Below are 16791 nucleotides of genomic sequence, written 5' to 3'. Positions count from 1 at the left end.
TTTGGGGCGTTTCCTGTCGCGGGCGCTAGGCCTACCCACACAAGTGAGGTATCATTTTTATAGGGAGACTTGGGGGAACGCTGGGTGGAAGGAAATTTGTGGCTCCTCTCAGATTCCAGAACTTTCTGCCACAGAAATGTGAGGAACATGTGTTTTTTTAGCCAAATTTTGAGGTTTGCAAAGGATTCTGGGTAACAGAACCTGGTACGAGCCCCGCAAGTCACCCCATCTTGGATTCCCCTAGGTCTCTAGTTTTCAGAAATGCACAGGTTTGGTAGGTTTCCCTAGGTGCCGGCTAAGCTAGAGGCCAAAATCTACAGGTAGGCACTTCGCAAAACACACCTCTGTTTTCTTCCAAAAATTTGGATGTGTCCACGTTGCGTTTTGGGGCGTTTCCTGTCGCGGGTGCTAGGCCTACCCACACAAGTGAGGTATCATTTTTATCAGGAGACTTGGGGGAACGCTGGGTGGAAGGAAATTTGTGGCTCCTCTCAGATTCCAGAACTTTCTGCCACAGAAATGTGAGGAACATGTGTTTTTTTAGCCAAATTTTGAGGTTTGCAAAGGATTCTGGGTAACAGAACCTGGTCCGAGCCCCGCAAGTCACCCCATCTTGGATTCCCCTAGGTCTCTAGTTTTCAGAAATGCACAGGTTTGGTAGGTTTCCCTAGGTGCCGGCTGAGTTAGAGGCCAAAATCTACAGGTAGGCACTTCGCAAAAAACACCTCTGTTTTCTTCCAAAAATTTGGATGTGTCCACGTTGCGCTTTGGGGCGTTTCCTGTCGCGGGCGCTAGGCCTACCCACACAAGTGAGGTATCATTTTTATCGGGAGACTTGGGGGAACGCTGGGTGGAAGGAAATTTGTGGCTCCTCTCAGATTCCAGAACTTTCTGCCACAGAAATGTGAGGAACATGTGTTTTTTTAGCCAAATTTTGAGGTTTGCAAAGGATTCTGGGTAACAGAACCTGGTCCGAGCCCTGCAAGTCACCCCATCTTGGATTCCCCTAGGTCTCTAGTTGTCAGAAATGCACAGGTTTGGTAGGTTTCCCTAGGTGCCGGCTGAGCTAGAGGCCAAAATCTACATGTAGGCACTTCGCAAAAAACACCTCTGTTTTCTTCCAAAAATTTGGATGTGTCCACGTTGCGCTTTGGGGCATTTCCTGTCACGGGCGCTAGGCCTACCCACACAAGTGAGGTATCATTTTTATCGGGAGACTTGGGGAAACGCTGGGTGGAAGGAAATTTGTGGCTCCTCTCAGATTCCAGAACTTTCTGCCACAGAAATGTGAGGAACATGTGTTTTTTTAGCCAAATTTTGAGGTTTGCAAAGAAATCTGGGTTACAGAACCTGATCCGAGCCCCGCAAGTCACCCCTCCTTAGATTCCCCTAGGTCTCTAGTTTTCAGAAATGCACAGGTTTGGTGGGTTTCCCTAGGTGCCGGCTGAGCTAGAGGCCAAAATCTACAGGTAGGCACTTCGCAAAAAACACCTCTGTTTTCTTTCAAAAATTTGGATGTGTCCACGTTGCGCTTTGGGGCGTTTTTGTCGCGGGCGCTAGGCCTACCCACACAAGTGAGGTATCATTTTTATCGGGAGACTTGGGGGAACGCTGGGTGGAAGGAAATTTGTGGCTCCTCTCAGATTCCAGAACTTTCTGCCACAGAAATGTGAGGAACATGTGTTTTTTTAGCCAAATTTTGAGGTTTGCAAAGGATTCTTGGTAACATAACCTTGTACGAGCCCCGCAAGTCACCCCATCTTGGATTCCCCTAGGTCTCTAGTTTTCAGAAATGCACAGGTTTGGTAGGTTTCGCTAGGTGCAGGCTGAGCTAGAGGCCAAAATCTACAGGTAGGCACTTCGCAAAAAACACCTCTGTTTTCTTTCAAAAATTTGGATGTGTCCACGTTGCGCTTTGGGGCGTTTCCTGTCACGGGCGCTAGGCCTACCCACACAAGTGAGGTATCATTTTTATCGGGAGACTTGGGGGAACGCTGGGTGGAATGAAATTTGTGGCTCCTCTCAGATTCCAGAACTTTCTGCCACAGAAATGTGAGGAACATGTGTTTTTTTAGCCAAATTTTGAGGTTTGCAAAGGATTCTGGGTAACAGAACCTGGTCCGAGCCCCGCAAGTCACCCCATCTTGGATTCCCCTAGGTCTCTAGTTTTCAGAAATGCACAGGTTCTCTAGGTTTCCCTAGGTGCCGGCTGAGTTAGAGGCCAAAATCTACAGGTAGGCACTTCGCAAAAAACACCTCTGTTTTCTTCCAAAAATTTGGATGTGTCCACGTTGCGCTTTGGGCGTTTCCTGTCGCGGGCGCTAGGCCTACCCACACAAGTGAGGTATCATTTTTATCGGGAGACTTGGGGGAACGCTGGGTGGATGGAAATTTGTGGCTCCTCTCAGATTCCAGAACTTTCTGCCACAGAAATGTGAGGAACATGTGTTTTTTTAGCCAAATTTTGAGGTTTGCAAAGGATTCTGGGTAACAGAACCTGGTCCGAGCCCTGCAAGTCACCCCATCTTGGATTCCCCTAGGTCTCTAGTTTTCAGAAATGCACAGGTTTGGTAGGTTTCCCTAGGTGCCGGCTGAGCTAGAGGCCAAAATCTACAGGTAGGCACTTCGCAAAAAAACCTCTGCTTTCTTCCAAAAATTTTGATGTGTCCACGTTGCGCTTTGGGGCGTTTCCTGTCACGGGCGCTAGGCCTACCCACACAAGTGAGGTATCATTTTTATCGGGAGACTTGGGGGAACGCTGGGTGGAAGGAAATTTGTGGCTCCTCTCAGATTCCAGAACTTTCTGCCACAGAAATGTGAGGAACATGTGTTTTTTTAGCCAAATTTTGAGGTTTGCAAAGGATTCTGGGTAACAGAACCTGGTACGAGCCCCGCAAATCACCCCATCTTGGATTCCCCTAGGTCTCTAGTTTTCAGAAATGCACAGGTTTGGTAGGTTTCCCTAGGTGCCGGCTAAGCTAGAGGCCAAAATCTACAGGTAGGCACTTCGCAAAACACATCTCTGTTTTCTTCCAAAAATTTGGATGTGTCCACGTTGCGTTTTGGGGCGTTTCCTGTCGCGGGTGCTAGGCCTACCCACACAAGTGAGGTATCATTTTTATCAGGAGACTTGGGGGAACGCTGGGTGGAAGGAAATTTGTGGCTCCTCTCAGATTCCAGAACTTTCTGCCACAGAAATGTGAGGATCATGTGTTTTTTTAGCCAAATTTTGAGGTTTGCAAAGGATTCTGGGTAACAGAACCTGGTCCGAGCCCCGCAAGTCACCCCATCTTGGATTCCCCTAGGTCTCTAGTTTTCAGAAATGCACAGGTTTGGTAGGTTTCCCTAGGTGCCGGCTGAGTTAGAGGCCAAAATCTACAGGTAGGCACTTCGCAAAAAACACCTCTGTTTTGTTCCAAAAATTTGGATGTGTCCACGTTGCGCTTTGGGGCGTTTCCTGTCGCGGGCGCTAGGCCTACCCACACAAGTGAGGTATCATTTTTATCGGGAGACTTGGGGGAACGCTGGGTGGAATGAAATTTGTGGCTCCTCTCAGATTCCAGAACTTTCTGCCACAGAAATATGAGGAACATGTATTTTTTTAGCCAAATTTTGAGGTTTGCAAAGGATTCTGGGTAACTGAACCTGGTCCGAGCCCCGCAAGTCACCCCATCTTGGATTCCCCTAGGTCTCTAGTTTTCAGAAATGCACAGGTTCTCTAGGTTTCCCTAGGTGCCGGCTGAGTTAGAGGCCAAAATCTACAGGTAGGCACTTCGCAAAAAACACCTCTGTTTTCTTCCAAAAATTTGGATGTGTCCACGTTGCGCTTTGGGGCGTTTCCTGTCGCGGGCGCTAGGCCTACCCACACAAGTGAGGTATCATTTTTATCGGGAGACTGGGGGGAACGCTGGGTGGATGGAAATTTGTGGCTCCTCTCAGATTCCAGAACTTTCTGCCACAGAAATGTGAGGAACATGTGTTTTTTTAGCCAAATTTTGAGGTTTGCAAAGGATTCTGGGTAACAGAACCTGGTCCGAGCCCTGCAAGTCACCCCATCTTGGATTCCCCTAGGTCTCTAGTTTTCAGAAATGCACAGGTTTGGTATGTTTCCCTAGGTGCCGGCTGAGCTAGAGGCCAAAATCTACAGGTAGGCACTTCGCAAAAAACACCTCTGTTTTCTTCCAAAGATTTGGATGTGTCCACGTTGCGTTTTGGGGCGTTTCCTGTCACGGGCGATAGGCCTACCCACACAAGTGAGGTATCATTTTTATCGGGAGACTTGGGGGAACGCTGGGTGGAAGGAAATTTGTGGCTCCTCTCAGATTCCAGAACTTTCTGCCACAGAAATGTGAGGAACATGTGTTTTTTTAGCCAAATTTTGAAGTTTGCAAAGGATTCTGGGTAACAGAACCTGGTACGAGCCCCGCAAGTCACCCCATCTTGGATTCCCCTAGGTCTCTAGTTTTCAGAAATGCACAGGATTGGTAGGTTTCGCTAGGTGCCGGCTGAGCTATAGGCCAAAATCTACAGGTAGGCACTTCGCAAAAAACACCTCTGTTTTCTTCCAAAAATTTGGATGTGTCCACGTTGCGCTTTGGGGCGTTTCCTGTCGCGGGCGCTAGGCCTACCCACACAAGTAAGGTATCATTTTTATCGGGAGACTTGGGGGAACGCTGGGTGGAAGGAAATTTGTGGCTCCTCTCAGATTCCAGAACTTTCTGCCACAGAAATGTGAGGAACATGTGTTTTTTTAGCCAAATTTTGAGGTTTGCAAAGGATTCTGGGTAACAGAACCTGGTCCGAGCCCCGCAAGTCACCCCATCTTGGATTCCCCTAGGTCTCTAGTTTTCAGAAATGCACAGGTTCTCTAGGTTTCCCTAGGTGCCGGCTGAGTTAGAGGCCAAAATCTACAGGTAGGCACTTCGCAAAAAACACCTCTGTTTTCTTCCAAAAATTTGGATGTGTCCACGTTGCGCTTTGGGGCGTTTCCTGTCGCGGGCGCTACGCCTACCCACACAAGTGAGGTATCATTTTTATCGGGAGACTTGGGGAAACGCTGGGTGGAAGGAAATTTGTGGCTCCTCTCAGATTCCAGAACTTTCTGCCACAGAAATGTGAGGAACATGTGTTTTTTTAGCCAAATTTTGAGGTTTGCAAAGAAATCTGGGTAACAGAACCTGATCCGAGCCCCGCAAGTCACCCCTCCTTAGATTCCCCTAGGTCTCTAGTTTTCAGAAATGCACAGGTTTGGTGGGTTTCCCTAGGTGCCGGCTGAGCTAGAGGCCAAAATCTACAGGTAGGCACTTCGCAAAAAACACCTCTGTTTTCTTTCAAAAATTTGGATGTGTCCACGTTGCGCTTTGGGGCGTTTCCTGTCACGGGCGCTAGGCCTACCCACACAAGTGAGGTATCATTTTTATCGGGAGACTTGGGGGAACGCTGGGTGGAATGAAATTTGTGGCTCCTCTCAAATTCCAGAACTTTCTGCCACAGAAATGTGAGGAACATGTGTTTTTTTAGCCAAATTTTGAGGTTTGCAAAGGATTCTTGGTAACAGAACCTGGTCCGAGCCCCGCAAGTCACCCCATCTTGGATTCCCCTAGGTCTCTAGTTTTCAGAAATGCACAGGTTCTCTAGGTTTCCCTAGGTGCCGGCTGAGTTAGAGGCCAAAATCTACAGGTAGGCACTTCGCAAAAAACACCTCTGTTTTCTTCCAAAAATTTGGATGTGTCCACGTTGCGCTTTGGGGCGTTTCCTGTCGCGGGCGCTAGGCCTACCCACACAAGTGAGGTATCATTTTTATCGGGAGACTTGGGGGAACGCTGGGTGGATGGAAATTTGTGGCTCCTCTCAGATTCCAGAACTTTCTGCCACAGAAATGTGAGGAACATGTGTTTTTTTAGCCAAATTTTGAGGTTTGCAAAGGATTCTGGGTAACAGAACCTGGTCCGAGCCCTGCAAGTCACCCCATCTTGGATTCCCCTAGGTCTCTAGTTTTCAGAAATGCACAGGTTTGGTAGGTTTCCCTAGGTGCCGGCTGAGCTAGAGGCCAAAATCTACAGGTAGGCACTTCGCAAAAAAACCTCTGCTTTCTTCCAAAAATTTTGATGTGTCCACGTTGCGCTTTGGGGCGTTTCCTGTCGCGGGCGCTAGGCCTACCCACACAAGTGAGGTATCATTTTTATCGGGAGACTTGGGGGAACGCTGGGTGGAAGGAAATTTGTGGCTCCTCTCAGATTCCAGAACTTTCTGCCACAGAAATGTGAGGAACATATGTTTTTTTAGCCAAATTTTGAGGTTTGCAAAGGATTCTGGGTAACAGAACCTGGTACGAGCCCCGCAAGTCACCCCATCTTGGATTCCCCTAGGTCTCTAGTTTTCAGAAATGCACAGGTTTGGTAGGTTTCCCTAGGTGCCGGCTAAGCTAGAGGCCAAAATCTACAGGTAGGCACTTCGCAAAACACACCTCTGTTTTCTTCCAAAAATTTGGATGTGTCCACGTTGCGTTTTGGGGCGTTTCCTGTCGCGGGTGCTAGGCCTACCCACACAAGTGAGGTATCATTTTTATCAGGAGACTTGGGGGAACGCTGGGTGGAAGGAAATTTGTATCTCCTCTCAGATTCCAGAACTTTCTGCCACAGAAATGTGAGGAACATGTGTTTTTTTAGCCAAATTTTGAGGTTTGCAAAGGATTCTGGGTAACAGAACCTGGTCCGAGCCCCGCAAGTCACCCCATCTTGGATTCCCCTAGGTCTCTAGTTTTCAGAAATGCACAGGTTTGGTAGGTTTCCCTAGGTGCCGGCTGAGTTAGAGGCCAAAATCTACAGGTAGGCACTTCGCAAAAAACACCTCTGTTTTCTTCCAAAAATTTGGATGTGTCCACGTTGCGCTTTGGGGCGTTTCCTGTCGCGGGCGCTAGGCCTACCCACACAAGTGAGGTATAATTTTTATCGGGAGACTTGGGGGAACGCTGGGTGGAAGGAAATTTGTGGCTCCTCTCAGATTCCAGAACTTTCTGCCACAGAAATGTGAGGAACATGTGTTTTTTTAGCCAAATTTTGAGGTTTGCAAAGGATTCTGGGTAACAGAACCTGGTCCGAGCCCTGCAAGTCACCCCATCTTGGATTCCCCTAGGTCTCTAGTTGTCAGAAATGCACAGGTTTGGTAGGTTTCCCTAGGTGCCGGCTGAGCTAGAGGCCAAAATCTACATGTAGGCATTTCGCAAAAAACACCTCTGTTTTCTTCCAAAAATTTGGATGTGTCCACGTTGCGCTTTGGGGCATTTCCTGTCGCGGGCGCTAGGCCTACCCACACAAGTGAGGTATCATTTTTATCGGGAGACTTGGGGAAACGCTGGGTGGAAGGAAATTTGTGGCTCCTCTCAGATTCCAGAACTTTCTGCCACAGAAATGTGAGGAACATGTGTTTTTTTAGCCAAATTTTGAGGTTTGCAAAGAAATCTGGGTTACAGAACCTGATCCGAGCCCCGCAAGTCACCCCTCCTTAGATTCCCCTAGGTCTCTAGTTTTCAGAAATGCACAGGTTTGGTGGGTTTCCCTAGGTGCCGGCTGAGCTAGAGGCCAAAATCTACAGGTAGGCACTTCGCAAAAAACACCTCTGTTTTCTTTCAAAAATTTGGATGTGTCCACGTTGCGTTTTGGGGCGTTTCCTGTCGCGGGTGCTAGGCCTACCCACACAAGTGAGGTATCATTTTTATCAGGAGACTTGGGGGAACGCTGGGTGGAAGGAAATTTGTGGCTCCTCTCAGATTCCAGAACTTTCTGCCACAGAAATGTGAGGAACATGTGTTTTTTTAGCCAAATTTTGAGATTTGCAAAGGATTCTTGGTAACATAACCTTGTACGAGCCCCGCAAGTCACCCCATCTTGGATTCCCCTAGGTCTCTAGTTTTCAGAAATGCACAGCTTTGGTAGGTTTCGCTAGGTGCTGGCTGAGCTAGAGGCCAAAATCTACAGGTAGGCACTTCGCAAAACACACCTCTGTTTTCTTCCAAAAATTTGGATGTGTCCACGTTGCGTTTTGGGGCGTTTCCTGTCGCGGGTGCTAGGCCTACCCACACAAGTGAGGTATCATTTTTATCAGGAGACTTGGGGGAACGCTGGGTGGAAGGAAATTTGTATCTCCTCTCAGATTCCAGAACTTTCTGCCACAGAAATGTGAGGAACATGTGTTTTTTTAGCCAAATTTTGAGGTTTGCAAAGGATTCTGGGTAACAGAACCTGGTCCGAGCCCCGCAAGTCACCCCATCTTGGATTCCCCTAGGTCTCTAGTTTTCAGAAATCCACAGGTTTGGTAGGTTTCCCTAGGTGCCGGCTGAGTTAGAGGCCAAAATCTACAGGTAGGCACTTCGCAAAAAACACCTCTGTTTTCTTCCAAAAATTTGGATGTGTCCACGTTGCGCTTTGGGGCGTTTCCTGTCGCGGGCGCTAGGCCTACCCACACAAGTGAGGTATCATTTTTATCGGGAGACTTGGGGGAACGCTGGGTGGAAGGAAATTTGTGGCTCCTCTCAGATTCCAGAACTTTCTGCCACAGAAATGTGAGGAACATGTGTTTTTTTAGCCAAATTTTGAGGTTTGCAAAGGATTCTGGGTAACAGAACCTGGTCCGAGCCCTGCAAGTCACCCCATCTTGGATTCCCCTAGGTCTCTAGTTGTCAGAAATGCACAGGTTTGGTAGGTTTCCCTAGGTGCCGGCTGAGCTAGAGGCCAAAATCTACATGTAGGCATTTCGCAAAAAACACCTCTGTTTTCTTCCAAAAATTTGGATGTGTCCACGTTGCGCTTTGGGGCATTTCCTGTCGCGGGCGCTAGGCCTACCCACACAAGTGAGGTATCATTTTTATCGGGAGACTTGGGGAAACGCTGGGTGGAAGGAAATTTGTGGCTCCTCTCAGATTCCAGAACTTTCTGCCACAGAAATGTGAGGAACATGTGTTTTTTTAGCCAAATTTTGAGGTTTGCAAAGAAATCTGGGTTACAGAACCTGATCCGAGCCCCGCAAGTCACCCCTCCTTAGATTCCCCTAGGTCTCTAGTTTTCAGAAATGCACAGGTTTGGTGGGTTTCCCTAGGTGCCGGCTGAGCTAGAGGCCAAAATCTACAGGTAGGTACTTCGCAAAAAACACCTCTGTTTTCTTTCAAAAATTTGGATGTGTCCACGTTGCGCTTTGGGGCGTTTCCTGTCGCGGGCGCTAGGCCTACCCACACAAGTGAGGTATCATTTTTATCGGGAGACTTGGGGGAACGCTGGGTGGAAGGAAATTTGTGGCTCCTCTCAGATTCCAGAACTTTCTGCCACAGAAATGTGAGGAACATGTGTTTTTTTAGCCAAATTTTGAGATTTGCAAAGGATTCTTGGTAACATAACCTTGTACGAGCCCCGCAAGTCACCCCATCTTGGATTCCCCTAGGTCTCTAGTTTTCAGAAATGCACAGCTTTGGTAGGTTTCGCTAGGTGCTGGCTGAGCTAGAGGCCAAAATCTACAGGTAGGCACTTCGCAAAAAACACCTCTGTTTTCTTTAAAAAATTTGGATGTGTCCACGTTGCGCTTTGGGGCATTTCCTGTCACGGGCGCTAGGCCTACCCACACAAGTGAGGTATCATTTTTATCGGGAGACTTGGGGGAACGCTGGGTGGAATGAAATTTGTGGCTGCTCTCAGATTCCAGAACTTTCTGCCACAGAAATGTGAGGAACATGTGTTTTTTTAGCCAAATTTTGAGGTTTGCAAAGGATTCTGGGTAACAGAACCTGGTCCGAGCCCCGCAAGTCACCCCATCTTGGATTCCCCTAGGTCTCTAGTTTTCAGAAATGCACAGGTTCTCTAGGTTTCCCTAGGTGCCGGCTGAGTTAGAGGCCAAAATCTACAGGTAGGCACTTCGCAAAAAACACCTCTGTTTTCTTCAAAAAATTTGGATGTGTCCACGTTGCGCTTTGGGGCGTTTCCTGTCGCGGGCGCTAGGCCTACCCACACAAGTGAGGTATCATTTTTATCGGGAGACTTGGGGGAACGCTGGGTGGATGGAAATTTGTGGCTCCTCTCAGATTCCAGAACTTTCTGCCACAGAAATGTGAGGAACATGTGTTTTTTTAGCCAAATTTTGAGGTTTGCAAAGGATTCTGGGTAACAGAACCTGGTCCGAGCCCTGCAAGTCACCCCATCTTGGATTCCCCTAGGTCTCTAGTTTTCAGAAATGCACAGGTTTGGTAGGTTTGCCTAGGTGCCGTCTGAGCTAGAGGCCAAAATCTACAGGTAGGCACTTCGCAAAAAAACCTCTGCTTTCATCCAAAAATTTTGATGTGTCCACGTTGCGCTTTGGGGCGTTTCCTGTCGCGGGCGCTAGGCCTACCCACACAAGTGAGGTATCATTTTTATCGGGAGACTTGGGGGAACGCTGGGTGGAAGGAAATTTGTGGCTCCTCTCAGATTCCAGAACTTTCTGCCACAGAAATGTGAGGAACATGTGTTTTTTTAGCCAAATTTTGAGGTTTGCAAAGGATTCTGGGTAACAGAATCTGGTCCGAGCCCTGCAAGTCACCCCATCTTGGATTCCCCTAGGTCTCTAGTTGTCAGAAATGCACAGGTTTGGTAGGTTTCCCTAGGTGCCGGCTGAGCTAGAGGCCAAAATCTACATGTAGGCACTTCGCAAAAAACACCTCTGTTTTCTTCCAAAAATTTGGATGTGTCCACGTTGCGCTTTGGGGCATTTCCTGTCGCGGGCGCTAGGCCTGCCCACACAAGTGAGGTATCATTTTTATCGGGAGACTTGGGGAAACGCTGGGTGGAAGGAAATTTGTGGCTCCTCTCAGATTCCAGAACTTTCTGCCACAGAAATGTGAGGAACATGTGTTTTTTTAGCCAAATTTTGAGGTTTGCAAAGAAATCTGGGTTACAGAACCTGATCCGAGCCCCGCAAGTCACCCCTCCTTAGATTCCCCTAGGTCTCTAGTTTTCAGAAATGCACAGGTTTGGTGGGTTTCCCTAGGTGCCGGCTGAGCTAGAGGCCAAAATCTACAGGTAGGCACTTCGCAAAAAACACCTCTGTTTTCTTTCAAAAATTTGGATGTGTCCACGTTGCGCTTTGGGGCGTTTCCTGTCGCGGGCGCTAGGCCTACCCACACAAGTGAGGTATCATTTTTATCGGGAGACTTGGGGGAACGCTGGGTGGAAGGAAATTTGTGGCTCCTCTCAGATTCCAGAACTTTCTGCCACAGAAATGTGAGGAACATGTGTTTTTTTAGCCAAATTTTGAGATTTGCAAAGGATTCTTGGTAACATAACCTTGTACGAGCCCCGCAAGTCACCCCATCTTGGATTCCCCTAGGTCTCTAGTTTTCAGAAATGCACAGCTTTGGTAGGTTTCGCTAGGTGCTGGCTGAGCTAGAGGCCAAAATCTACAGGTAGGCACTTCGCAAAAAACACCTCTGTTTTCTTTAAAAAATTTGGATGTGTCCACGTTGCGCTTTGGGGCGTTTCCTGTCACGGGCGCTAGGCCTACCCACACAAGTGAGGTATCATTTTTATCGGGAGACTTGGGGGAACGCTGGGTGGAATGAAATTTGTGGCTGCTCTCAGATTCCAGAACTTTCTGCCACAGAAATGTGAGGAACATGTGTTTTTTTAGCCAAATTTTGAGGTTTGCAAAGGATTCTGGGTAACAGAACCTGGTCCGAGCCCCGCAAGTCACCCCATCTTGGATTCCCCTAGGTCTCTAGTTTTCAGAAATGCACAGGTTCTCTAGGTTTCCCTAGGTGCCGGCTGAGTTAGAGGCCAAAATCTACAGGTAGGCACTTCGCAAAAAACACCTCTGTTTTCTTCAAAAAATTTGGATGTGTCCACGTTGCGCTTTGGGGCGTTTCCTGTCGCCGGCGCTAGGCCTACCCACACAAGTGAGGTATCATTTTTATCGGGAGACTTGGGGGAACGCTGGGTGGATGGAAATTTGTGGCTCCTCTCAGATTCCAGAACTTTCTGCCACAGAAATGTGAGGAACATGTGTTTTTTTAGCCAAATTTTGAGGTTTGCAAAGGATTCTGGGTAACAGAACCTGGTCCGAGCCCTGCAAGTCACCCCATCTTGGATTCCCCTAGGTCTCTAGTTTTCAGAAATGCACAGGTTTGGTAGGTTTGCCTAGGTGCCGGCTGAGCTAGAGGCCAAAATCTACAGGTAGGCACTTCGCAAAAAAACCTCTGCTTTCTTCCAAAAATTTTGATGTGTCCACGTTGCGCTTTGGGGCGTTTCCTGTCGCGGGCGCTAGGCCTACCCACACAAGTGAGGTATCATTTTTATCGGGAGACTTGGGGGAACGCTGGGTGGAAGGAAATTTGTGGCTCCTCTCAGATTCCAGAACTTTCTGTCACAGAATTGTGAGGAACATGTGTTTTTTTAGCCAAATTTTGAGGTTTGCAAAGGATTCTGGGTAACAGAACCTGGTCCGAGCCCTGCAAGTCACCCCATCTTGGATTCCCCTAGGTCTCTAGTTTTCAGAAATGCACAGGTTTGGTAGGTTTGCCTAGGTGCCGGCTGAGCTAGAGGCCAAAATCTACAGGTAGGCACTTCGCAAAAAAACCTCTGTTTTCTTCCAAAAATTTGGATCTGTCCACGTTGCGCTTTGGGGCGTTTCCTGTCGCGGGCGCTAGGCCTACCCACACAAGTGAGGTATCATTTTTATCGGGAGACTTGGGGGAACGCTGGGTGGAAGGAAATTTGTGGCTCCTCTCAGATTCCAGAACTTTCTGCCACAGAAATGTGAGGAACATGTGTTTTTTTAGCCAAATTTTGAGGTTTGCAAAGGATTCTGGGTAACAGAACCTGGTACGAGCCCCACAAGTCACCCCATCTTGGATTCCCCTAGGTCTCTAGTTTTCAGAAATGCACAGGTTTGGTAGGTTTCCCTAGGTGCCGGCAAAGCTAGAGGCCAAAATCTACAGGTAGGCACTTCGCAAAACACACCTCTGTTTTCTTCCAAAAATTTGGATGTGTCCACGTTGCGTTTTGGGGCGTTTCCTGTCGCGGGTGCTAGGCCTACCCACACAAGTGAGGTATCATTTTTATCAGGAGACTTGGGGGAACGCTGGGTGGAAGGAAATTTGTATCTCCTCTCAGATTCCAGAACTTTCTGCCACAGAAATGTGAGGAACATGTGTTTTTTTAGCCAAATTTTGAGGTTTGCAAAGGATTCTGGGTAACAGAACCTGGTCCGAGCCCCGCAAGTCACCCCATCTTGGATTCCCCTAGGTCTCTAGTTTTCAGAAATGCACAGGTTTGGTAGGTTTCCCTAGGTGCCGGCTGAGTTAGAGGCCAAAATCTACAGGTAGGCACTTCGCAAAAAACACCTCTGTTTTCTTCCAAAAATTTGCATGTGTCCACGTTGCGCTTTGGGGCGTTTCCTGTCGCGGGCGCTAGGCCTACCCACACAAGTGAGGTATCATTTTTATCGGGAGACTTGGGGGAACGCTGGGTGGAAGGAAATTTGTGGCTCCTCTCAGATTCCAGAACTTTCTGCCACAGAAATGTGAGGAACATGTGTTTTTTTAGCCAAATTTTGAGGTTTGCAAAGGATTCTGGGTAACAGAATCTGGTCCGAGCCCTGCAAGTCACCCCATCTTGGATTCCCCTAGGTCTCTAGTTGTCAGAAATGCACAGGTTTGGTAGGTTTCCCTAGGTGCCGGCTGAGCTAGAGGCCAAAATCTACATGTAGGCACTTCGCAAAAAACACCTCTGTTTTCTTCCAAAAATTTGGATGTGTCCACGTTGCGCTTTGGGGCATTTCCTGTCGCGGGCGCTAGGCCTACCCACACAAGTGAGGTATCATTTTTATCGGGAGACTTGGGGAAACGCTGGGTGGAAGGAAATTTGTGGCTCCTCTCAGATTCCAGAACTTTCTGCCACAGAAATGTGAGGAACATGTGTTTTTTTTAGCCAAATTTTGAGGTTTGCAAAGAAATCTGGGTTACAGAACCTGATCCGAGCCCCGCAAGTCACCCCTCCTTAGATTCCCCTAGGTCTCTAGTTTTCAGAAATGCACAGGTTTGGTGGGTTTCCCTAGGTGCCGGCTGAGCTAGAGGCCAAAATCTACAGGTAGGCACTTCGCAAAAAAACACCTCTGTTTTCTTTCAAAAATTTGGATGTGTCCACGTTGCGCTTTGGGGCGTTTTCTGTCGCGGGCGCTAGGCCTACCCACACAAGTGAGGTATCATTTTTATCGGGAGACTTGGGGGAACGCTGGGTGGAAGGAAATTTGTGGCTCCTCTCAGATTCCAGAACTTTCTGCCACAGAAATGTGAGGAACATGTGTTTTTTTAGCCAAATTTTGAGATTTGCAAAGGATTCTTGGTAACATAACCTTGTACGAGCCCCGCAAGTCACCCCATCTTGGATTCCCCTAGGTCTCTAGTTTTCAGAAATGCACAGCTTTGGTAGGTTTCGCTAGGTGCTGGCTGAGCTAGAGGCCAAAATCTACAGGTTGGCACTTCGCAAAAAACACCTCTGTTTTCTTTAAAAAATTTGGATGTGTCCACGTTGCGCTTTGGGGCGTTTCCTGTCACGGGCGCTAGGCCTACCCACACAAGTGAGGTATCATTTTTATCGGGAGACTTGGGGGAACGCTGGGTGGAATGAAATTTGTGGCTCCTCTCAGATTCCAGAACTTTCTGCCACAGAAATGTGAGGAACATGTGTTTTTTTAGCCAAATTTTGAGGTTTGCAAAGGATTCTGGGTAACAGAACCTGGTCCGAGCCCCGCAAGTCACCCCATCTTGGATTCCCCTAGGTCTCTAGTTTTCAGAAATGCACAGGTTCTCTAGGTTTCCCTAGGTGCCGGCTGAGTTAGAGGCCAAAATCTACAGGTAGGCACTTCGCAAAAAACACCTCTGTTTTCTTCAAAAAATTTGGATGTGTCCACGTTGCGCTTTGGGGCGTTTCCTGTCGCGGGCGCTAGGCCTACCCACACAAGTGAGGTATCATTTTTATCGGGAAACTTGGGGGAACGCTGGGTGGAAGGAAATTTGTGGCTCCTCTCAGATTCCAGAACTTTCTGCCACAGAAATGTGAGGAACATGTGTTTTTTTAGCCAAATTTTGAGGTTTGCAAAGGATTCTGGGTAACAGAACCTGGTCCGAGCCCTGCAAGTCACCCCATCTTGGATTCCCCTAGGTCTCTAGTTTTCAGAAATGCACAGGTTTGGTAGGTTTGCCTAGGTGCCGGCTGAGCTAGAGGCCAAAATCTACAGGTAGGCACTTCGCAAAAAAACCTCTGCTTTCTTCCAAAAATGTTGATGTGTCCACGTTGCGCTTTGGGGCGTTTCCTGTCGCGGGCGCTAGGCCTACCCACACAAGTGAGGTATCATTTTTATCGGGAGACTTGGGGGAACGCTGGGTGGAAGGAAATTTGTGGCTCCTCTCAGATTCCAGAACTTTCTGCCACAGAAATGTGAGGAACATGTGTTTTTTTAGCCAAATTTTGAGGTTTGCAAAGGATTCTGGGTAACAGAACCTGGTACGAGCCCCGCAAATCACCCCATCTTGGATTCCCCTAGGTCTCTAGTTTTCAGAAATGCACAGGTTTGGTAGGTTTCCCTAGGTGCCGGCTAAGCTAGAGGCCAAAATCTACAGGTAGGCACTTCGCAAAACACACCTCTGTTTTCTTCCAAAAATTTGGATGTGTCCACGTTGCGTTTTGGGGCGTTTCCTGTCGCGGGTGCTAGGCCTACCCACACAAGTGAGGTATCATTTTTATCAGGAGACTTGGGGGAACGCTGGGTGGAAGGAAATTTGTGGCTCCTCTCAGATTCCAGAACTTTCTGCCACAGAAATGTGAGGAACATGTGTTTTTTTAGCCAAATTTTGAGGTTTGAAAATGATTCTGGGTAACAGAACCTGGTCCGAGCCCCGCAAGTCACCCCATCTTGGATTCCCCTAGGTCTCTAGTTTTCAGAAATGCACAGGTTTGGTAGGTTTCCCTAGGTGCCGGCTGAGTTAGAGGCCAAAATCTACAGGTAGGCACTTCGCAAAAAACACCTCTGTTTTCTTCCAAAAATTTGGATGTGTCCACGTTGCGCTGTGGGGCGTTTCCTGTCGCGGGCGCTAGCCCTACCCACACAAGTGAGGTATCATTTTTGTCGGGAGACTTGGGGGAACGCTGGGTGGAAGGAAATTTGTGGCTCCTCTCAGATTCCAGAACTTTCTGCCACAGAAATGTGAGGAACATGTGTTTTTTTAGCCAAATTTTGAGGTTTGCAAAGGATTCTGGGTAACAGAACCTGGTCCGAGCCCTGCAAGTCACCCCATCTTGGATTCCCCTAGGTCTCTAGTTGTCAGAAATGCACAGGTTTGGTAGGTTTCCCTAGGTGCCGGCTGAGCTAGAGGCCAAAATCTACATGTAGGCACTTCGCAAAAAACACCTCTGTTTTCTTCCAAAAATTTGGATGTGTCCACGTTGCGCTTTGGGGCATTTCCTGTCACGGGCACTAGGCCTACCCACACAAGTGAGGTATCATTTTTATCGGGAGACTTGGGGAAACGCTGGGTGGAAGGAAATTTGTGGCTCCTCTCAGATTCTAGAACTTTCTGCCACAGAAATGTGAGGAACATGTGTTTTTTTAGCAAAATTTTGAGGTTTGCAAAGAAATCTGGGTTATTGAACCTGATCCGAGCCCCGCAAGTCACCCCTCCTTAGATTCCCCTAGGTCTCTAGTTTTCAGAAATGCACAGGTTTGGTGGGTTTCCCTAGGTGCCGGCTGAGCTAGAGGCCAAAATCTACAGGTAGGCAC

Source organism: Pleurodeles waltl, chromosome 8 (genome assembly GCF_031143425.1).
Source record: "Pleurodeles waltl isolate 20211129_DDA chromosome 8, aPleWal1.hap1.20221129, whole genome shotgun sequence".
Taxonomy (NCBI): Eukaryota; Metazoa; Chordata; class Amphibia; order Caudata; family Salamandridae; genus Pleurodeles; species Pleurodeles waltl.
The sequence above is the reverse complement of the archived record's forward strand: the minus strand, read 5'-3'. Positions refer to the sequence as shown.